General features: G+C 36.8%; 1 protein-coding gene across 9 annotated transcripts in view; it reads left to right on the plus strand.

Annotated features, from left to right (window-relative positions):
* LOC106874415 (myb-like protein U) overlaps nucleotides 1-8,397 on the plus strand; it is a 216,939-nt gene that overhangs the window by 91,793 nt on the left and 116,749 nt on the right. Inside the window, exon 2 of one of the 9 annotated variants that reach the window (XM_052976709.1) lies at nucleotides 2,341-2,362. The exons of the other annotated variants lie outside the window; for them this stretch is intronic. The gene's annotated coding sequence lies outside the window, so the exon portion shown is untranslated. The remainder of the gene's footprint in view (nucleotides 1-2,340; nucleotides 2,363-8,397) is intronic. 9 annotated transcript variants of the gene reach the window in all.

The raw sequence follows: 8,397 nt of genomic DNA on the forward strand, positions 1-8,397 counted from the left end.
ATATATATATATATATATATATATATCTGATCATCATCATCCATGCTGGCATGAGTTGGACCATTTGACCAGAGCTGGGAAGCTTGCACCAGGTTCCAGCCTGATTTGGCTTTGTTTCTATGGCTGTATACCCTTCCTAATACAAACCACTTTACAGTGTGCTGGATGGTTTTAACATGGCACCAGCACAAGTGTGCTTTACATGGAACCAGCACAGGACTCTTGCAGGCCAATCTTCTTCACCATAGGATGTGACCTTAACATTTCTACTGTAGAGAATGGGTCTTCTTGAGTACAGCAAAGTGCCAGGTATTTCGGTCACACACATACACACACAGACTGTCCTATTAAGTGCCCTTGGAAATAGGTTGGAGATGGACATGAACCAAATGAATGAATACATACATATACATACATACATACATGCATGCATGCATGCATGATGGTTTTTGGTAAGCAGTGTTAATTTTTACAATTCTGTAAATAATAATAATAATAATATATGTATAAGCTTAAAGCTTATAAAATATTATTCTATACATATAGACATACACACACATATATACATACATACAGTTCATGAGAAGTTCAATATTTAGTAGAAAACTTACATGGTTTCAGATGCAAAACCTTTCAATGTCAATCATGTATCACTAGAATGCACAGAAGCAGTCATCATCATCATTTAACGTCCATTGTCCATGCTGGCATGGGTTGGACGGTTTGACTGGGCTGGAAGGCTGCACCAGACACCAGTCTGGTTTGGCATGGTCTTCTACGGTTGGATGCCCTTCCTAATGCCAGTCACTCTGAGAGTGTAATGGGTATTTTTACATGCCACCAGCACAGGTGCCATTTGCATGACACCAGGGTGTGTTTACGTGCCAATTTGTATGACACTAGTATCTGCCACAGCTGCGATTTTGCTAGGCATAATGTGTCTTCTCAAGCATGACATGTCAAAGTTCTTGGTTATTGAACCCATGTTATTAGTATATATTTTACAGCATTCTTCGTAATGTATTTTTTTATTTATATTAAAGTTGTGTCAGGGTTGGGGTGGATGATCAAAACATTGCTGCAGGCCAGATCCAAGCTCTGTGCTGCATGATTGATTCTCATGTTCTAAGCTATTGACAAATAAAAACCTGTGAGAAATAACTAAATCTCTTTCAAATTCCACCCTATTTTCTTGAAAAGAAAGAAAGAAAAACAGCAGAGAATGTAGTTCTATATACATTAACCCTTTTGATATCAATCAGCCAAGACTGCCCCTGGATCTATGATCCAAATTTTATTTTTAAATGATCTAAATTAAAATCTTTCATCAAAATAACATGTTAATTTATGTCCCAAACATCATCTTAATAATCTTTTATTTTTTTACTTGTTTTAGTCATTAGACTGTGGCCATGCTGGGGCACTGCCCTGAAAGGTTTTAGTTGAACAAATCAACCCTTGTATTTATTCTATTGGTTCTCTTTTTCCAAAACATCAAACTATGGGGGATGTAAACACACCAACACCAGTTTTGAAATGGGGGCAGGGGTCAGACATACAAAGAAACTCAAAACATGTCCAACAATTTTTTCCCCGGGGCATTCTCACCACATTTTTCATTAATTTCAAAATTAATTGAAACAAAAGCTGTGTATTTTGACAGAAGTATGGTAGCAAAAGGGTTAATATCTAAAAAAAGGAAGTATGGGTTGTTCATTTTTTGGTTCTGTTATCTTGTATCATCTAGGGGTTGACTTTTGGGCTAAATAACAACAGTAAGACTGTGGATTGTACACTAGCATAGCTAGGGGGGAGGGTGGAGAGAGTGGTCCACCTCAGGTAGCACTTCTATGCAGGCAGCACCACTTTGGGGTCTGCTGTAGGCAATATGTATTTTTTGTGGGGGCCTAGCAGCGGCAAACTGAAGGGCTGCTCCAGGCAGCAAACACTCCAACTACACTGTTGTTTAGCTCTAAGGTAAGCCATTACAGAGTAGTAGTTCTTTGATCAAAGCATTCCAGATATGATCATCTTGTTACATTCTGACAGGATGTGTCTAGGGCTGCAATTTCTGATGTGAGCTCTGTCATGTGTAATTTGAAGAATTTGGTGTTATTTCTAGCAGGTGAAGTGACCACTTTGGTTTATTTGGCTCATTTTTGTGCACTGGTTTGCTCCACTGACAGTGGCAACAGCAGTAGTGCTGAAGGTGGTAGTGGTGGATATTATTGCATTGAGATATGCTTGAGAAAGTGAGAGAGAGAGAGTGTGTGTGTGTGTGTGGATTATTCTGTTTTGATTGATGTTAATCTCTACACTGCTATTTTACTCTGGTTTCAGGAAGTGACCTCTTAGTTTAGTGGTAAGTTTTAAAATCCTAGCATTGCAGAATTGACGCTATCAGTTATTTTACTATGCCATCATTGCTCTCCTCTGAAAATGTTGAAATTATCTGGCGCTATGTGATAAATGAGCTTGTTTAATAATATTTCAGGAATCACTCTGATAAAAATAAAAACAAAAAATTTGGGGGAGGGAAAAAAAAGGTGGTGGGATATATAAAAAGCAAAAGAATTTAATAATAATAGTAATAAAATTAATAATGATTATAATTGCTTATTTGCTGGCTTGTTATTTGCATGCCTCTTTTTGTTTTTATTTTAGTTTCCATCTCCTTTTCTTCTCCTTTCTCTCACCTTCTATAATTATCATATAATCCATAGATTTGCTAATTGATCTCTTCTGTAATGATTCATTTATCAAGTGAACAACAGGTTTATCCTGTCAGTTTTAGTGTTAATGAGGACATGGGAACTATTTTTGTTTTTTGTTTTCCTTAATATGTTTATTAGTTGAGGGGTAGAGTAGCTGCTCTTTCCAAGGTGCATTCACTCAACTCAATTTGAAATGTTTCTTTTTCAATGCACATTATATCAAATTACCTGTTTTGAAGAAAAACGCCAACAAAACCTGGCTTTTTCTCATACTGTCTGTTTCTCCTATAAAATAGTTAAAAATAGTTTTGTTTGTTTTTTTCCTTTATATTTTCTATAATATTTTACTTTTTTTTGTTTCATTTTAATTTAAATTGTCTCGTAATCATACAATATGGCCAACTCTTTGTTTCAATATTCTGATATTCCATTACAATACTTCAAAATATTTATTAAACAATCGGGTTTTGTTGTAATTCCATACAGTGACAATAAATTAAACTGTGACAATGTCAACTACATTTATTTTCAGAATTTTTTTTTAAATATATTTTTTTTATCAAGTATTTTGTGAACAATAACAATTATATTGCTTATAAAGTTTCCAACAAGCCTATCACCGATGAGGGAGTGACTGTTCAACTTGGGCAGAATAAATATCACAACCTAGTTTTGTTTATGCACTGGTTGAACATAGTTTTGTCATTGACATGTATCTTATTTGCTGACACACATGCACACGTGCACAAACACAATCCCTGTCCTTTCTCATATATTTTTTAAAAAAGCACACACACATGCATACAAAGGCACATGACTTAGTGGTTAAGTGTATTGCACTCTATTGCACTCACGATCGTGAGAGCATGGTTTTGATTCCCAGACCAGCATTGTACTCTTGAGCAAGACACTGCATTTCACGTTCCTCCAGTTCACTCAGCTGTCAATGGGTAACCCTGCAACAGACTAGCCCTCTGATCTGGGGAAATGTTAGCCTGCTTGCCTAGCCAGTAGGATAGTATCATTCAAAAGCTAAAGTGATGCAAAGCACATTGTGATTAGCAATGTGTAACAACGTCCAATAGTCTGGTTTATCACATGATACATATATATAGGTGCAGTTGTTGTGTGGTTAAAAATCTTGCTTCCCAACCATATGGTTTCTGTTTCAGTCCCACTGCACGATACCTTGGGTGAGTGTCTTCTAGCTTCAATTCTTGTGAGTGGATTTTGTAGACCGAAACTGAAAGTATATATGTGCATGTACTCATCTTGATACCACCTGATGGTTGTGTTGCAAGTTACTTGGCAACCACACTTCTGTTGATGGCACAAAGAACATACCCAGTATACACTGTAGAGTGGTTGATATTAGGAAGGGTATCCAGTCACAGAAACCCTGCCAGAGCTGTTGCTGGAGTTTGGTATCACCAGATCCATCTTATGCTAGCATGGAAAACAAACGTTAAATGATGTGATGATGATGATATGTGTATAGATGCAGGTATGGTTATGTAGTTAAAAAGCTTGCTTTGCAACCATGTGATTTTAGGTTCTGTACCACTACATGGCATCTTGGGCAAGTGTTTTCTACTATAGCCACAGGCTGACCAATGTCTTGTTCATGAATTTAATAGATGGAAACTGTGTAGAAGCCTGCCGTGTGTGTGTGTTGTCTGCCTTCTACTCTTAGCCAATTTATATACTGTTAAAGAACCTGTGAAAAATATACTCCTCTCCCACCTTCCACAAAAACATTAAAATGTATAAAAATGGGTTCATTTGTTTCTTGAAGAAGGATCAGAACTTATTCACAAAATTTTGAGTTTGATTTGAACTGTTATTGCTTATCATTTTCCTCCCTCTTGTGCTATTTCTTCAGCTTTTCTATGAAGGATCTTAAGCAGCTGTACCATGTGAACCCTTTTGCTACCATATTGTTGTTGGAATGCACTACTTTTGTTTCAATTAGTTTTGAAAATAATAAAGAATTTATTGAAAAAAACTTAGTCCTTACTAAGCTGGTGTTTAGAACACAAATTAGTAGGAAATTCTAATGGTAGGTTTTGGTTTAGATGATTTTAAAACAAGCAGTTTGTATCATAGATCCAGGTGCAGTTTCAGGTGGATGGTATCTAAAGGGTTAATGTTTTGCATCCAGCCAGATTCGGCCATGTTATCCTGCTTGCATTTTATTTCTTCATGGTTGGTTGTCATGTTATTAGTTAGTGTTGTTTGTTTGCTCATGTACATCATGCATGTATGTATCTTTTATCTTTTACTTGTTTCAGTCATTTGACTGCGGCCATGCTGGGGCAGCATCTTGAAGTGTTTTTAGTCGAATAAATGAACCCTATGGAATTTTTTTTTTAAGCCTAGTATTTATTCTATTGGTTTCTTTTATCAAACCATCAAGTTACAGGGACATAAACACACCAACACCGGCTCTTGAGCAGAGGAGGACAAACACACACACACACACACACACACACACACACAACCAGCTTTTTCCAGTTGCCATCTACCAAATCTACTCACAAGGCTTTGGTCAACCTGGAGCTATAGTAGAAAATACTTGAGGAGCAAGCTTCTCACCACACCCAGGCTTGTCTTTCATGTCTATAGTAAATATGTAATCTTATTTCCTTGCATCATACACACTACCTCTGCAGTAATAATCCTAATTTTTGGCATAAAGCCAGAAATTTTGAGGGGAGGGGCATGCCATTTGCATCAAACTCAATGCTTGACAAGTATTTATTTTATTGACCCCAAAAAGGATGAAAGGCAAAGTCAGAGTTTGAACTCAAAATCTAAAGAGCTGAAAAAATACTGCATTACAAATAAACATTTCATGTGATGTATTAATGATTCTGCCAGCCTGCAGCCTTAATAAAAATAATGATAATAATATTTTTGCTATAGGTAGAAGACCTGAAATTTTGGGGGTGGAGAATAGTTGATTACTTCAACTCCAGTGCACAGTTGGTACTTATCTCATTGACCCCAAAAGGAGGTAAAGCAAAGTTGACCTTGGTGGAATTTGAACTCAGAATGTAATGATGGACGAAATACCACTGAGCATTTTGTCTAGCGTGCTAACAATTCTGCCAGCTCACTGCATCAGCAGTAATAATAATAATAATAATAATACAAATCTTTTCTAATTCTGGCACAATGCCAGCAAGTTTGGGGGAGGAGGCTAGTCAATTATATCGACCCCAGTACTTGACTGCTATGTATTTTATTGACATTGAAAAGCAGAGTTGGCCTTGATGTTACTTGAACTCAGAACATAGAGAGCCCAGAAAGATGCTGCTAAACACTGTCCACTGCCATAGTTATTCTGCTGGCTTGTTGTCTTTATAATGTTGTACCTTGACAAGTGTCTTCTACTATATAGCTTTGGGCTGAACAAAGCCTTGTGAGTGAATTTGGTAGACAAAAACTGAAAGAAGCCTGTCGTTTGTGTGTATATATAAGCACACACGCACACACACGTGTTTTTCTTTCTGTCTGTGTTTGTCCCCCACTATTGCTTTACAACTAGTGTTGATGTGTTTATGTTCCTGTAACTTAACAGTTTGACTAAAGAGACTGATAGAATAAGAATCAGGCTTAGCAAAAAGATAAATGCTGGGGTTGATTCATTCAACTAAAAATTCCTGAAGGTGGTGCCCCAGCATGGCCACAGTCTAATGACTGAAGCAAGTAAAAAAATGTGTGCATGTATTCTCTAGTGTATTTGATGTTTCAAAATACTGGATGAATAATAATTTTCTTGCATGAGCAGCTGACCCTTTGACCTTTTGTTCAATGACTCTGCTATTGATACCACTACCACCTTCTGTTTTGTTTTGTTTTGTTTTGTTTTGTTTTGTGTGTGTGTGTCAGTCAGTCAGTCAGTCATTCAGTCATTAGGATGTGATTTATTTTGTTAATAACAGTTTTTCCATTTTTTTTTATTTGCAGAGGTAATTAAGCTTCTTTCTCTCTCTCTCTCTCTCTCTCTCTCTCTCTCTCTCTCTCAATTCTTCTCTTCTCTCCCCCTCCCCCTTTCTATCACTTGTGGTCCTAATTTTTCTTATATTAACCATTTAATTCTTGGGATTTTTTTAGAGTAACCAACAGTTCTTGCAGGAGAATCACTGCAGTACAATTTCTGCAGCTGCCAGCCATTCATTCTTCAACTGTCCTTTGGCAAGAGCTTTTCGTTACCTTTCTACTTTTTTCTTTGTTTCAGTCACTGGACTGTGGCCATGCTGGGGTTACCACCATGGCAAGTTTTAGTGGAATGAATCAATCCCAGTACTTTTTTTTTTAATGTCTTTAACTGGTACTTATTCTATCAGTTCCTTTTGCAAACAAATAAGATATGGGGATATTGGCACAGGTGTGGCTTTGTGGTAAGGAGCTTGCTTCCCAGCCATATGGTTTGGGGTTGAGTCCCACTGTGTGGTACCTTCAGCAAGTGTCTTCTACTATAACCTCAGGCCAATCAAATCTTGAGTGGATTTGGTAGACAAACTGAAAGAATCCTGTCATATATATGTATATATCTGTGTGTGTGTTTGTTTCCCTCCCCCCATCACCACTTGACAACTGGTGTTGGTTTGTTTACATTCCCATAACTTAGCAAAAGAGACTGTTTGAATAAGTACTAGGCTTTAAAAATATGTCCTGGTGTCAATTTGTTTGACTAAAACCCCTTGAGGCAGTGCTCCAATCAAATGACTGAAACAAATAAAATTTTAAAAAAAGAATATAAACAAATTAATTCCGGTTGTCAAGCAGTGTTGGGGTAAAAACACATAGACAAGCTTTTCATTTACCAAATTCATTCACAGTACATTGTATTGGTTGGTCTGGGGCTTTAGTAGAAGACTCTTGCCATGCAGTAGAAATGAATTCAGATCAGTTTGTATTGCAGTATGAGGGACAGCTGTTGGCAGATTGGTATCAAAAAAAGGTTAAAGCTGCTGAGGTTTACCACCATGGTTTACCAATCAGACAGGCTACTGATATTCCTGATTTTCACCAGGACAGCTCAGATTGAATGTAGAGATATAAATCCTGTCTTTTCCTGTATCTAGAACTACATTGTCCAAGGTGTCCTTCTCTTGTTAAGATGGTAAGATGTGCTTTGTGGGAGATTTGATTGTTTCTAGCAGGCCAAGTGACTACATAGATGACTCCCACAATCATTCATATATAAACGGGTGTCTTCCAGTGTTTACCCCCCCCCCCCTAAAAAAAAAAAAACAAGAATGAGTTACATTTCTGCTTGATAGGTAAATAGTTAAGATAGGAAGGGGACACACAATTTCAAAAGGCATAGCTTCCAAACATATCAATGTGCAAATGCTAGAAGAATTTATATACCTATAAGAATTTAATAATAGTTATGTATGTGTTTTTTCGTGTTTTGTTCGAATGGTAACCACTCCTGAAGAAGTGCCAAATGTCTAAATCCAATGGACCAGTCACTGGATAAGTTTGGCACAGAAATGTTAACATAGAGTGGTGAATAAATCGATATATCGAATTTGAAGTCTCTGTCTCTTTTGAATATGAAAATTTAAAAGTTTAAAAACCTTATAATATATATATAAACTGTGAGAACGACCCTTAAGGAATCTAGTTAATGATCTCCTAAGGTAAGTTCTTATGCTATATTGGTAAC

Source organism: Octopus bimaculoides, chromosome 25 (genome assembly GCF_001194135.2).
Source record: "Octopus bimaculoides isolate UCB-OBI-ISO-001 chromosome 25, ASM119413v2, whole genome shotgun sequence".
NCBI lineage: Eukaryota > Metazoa > Mollusca > Cephalopoda > Octopoda > Octopodidae > Octopus > Octopus bimaculoides.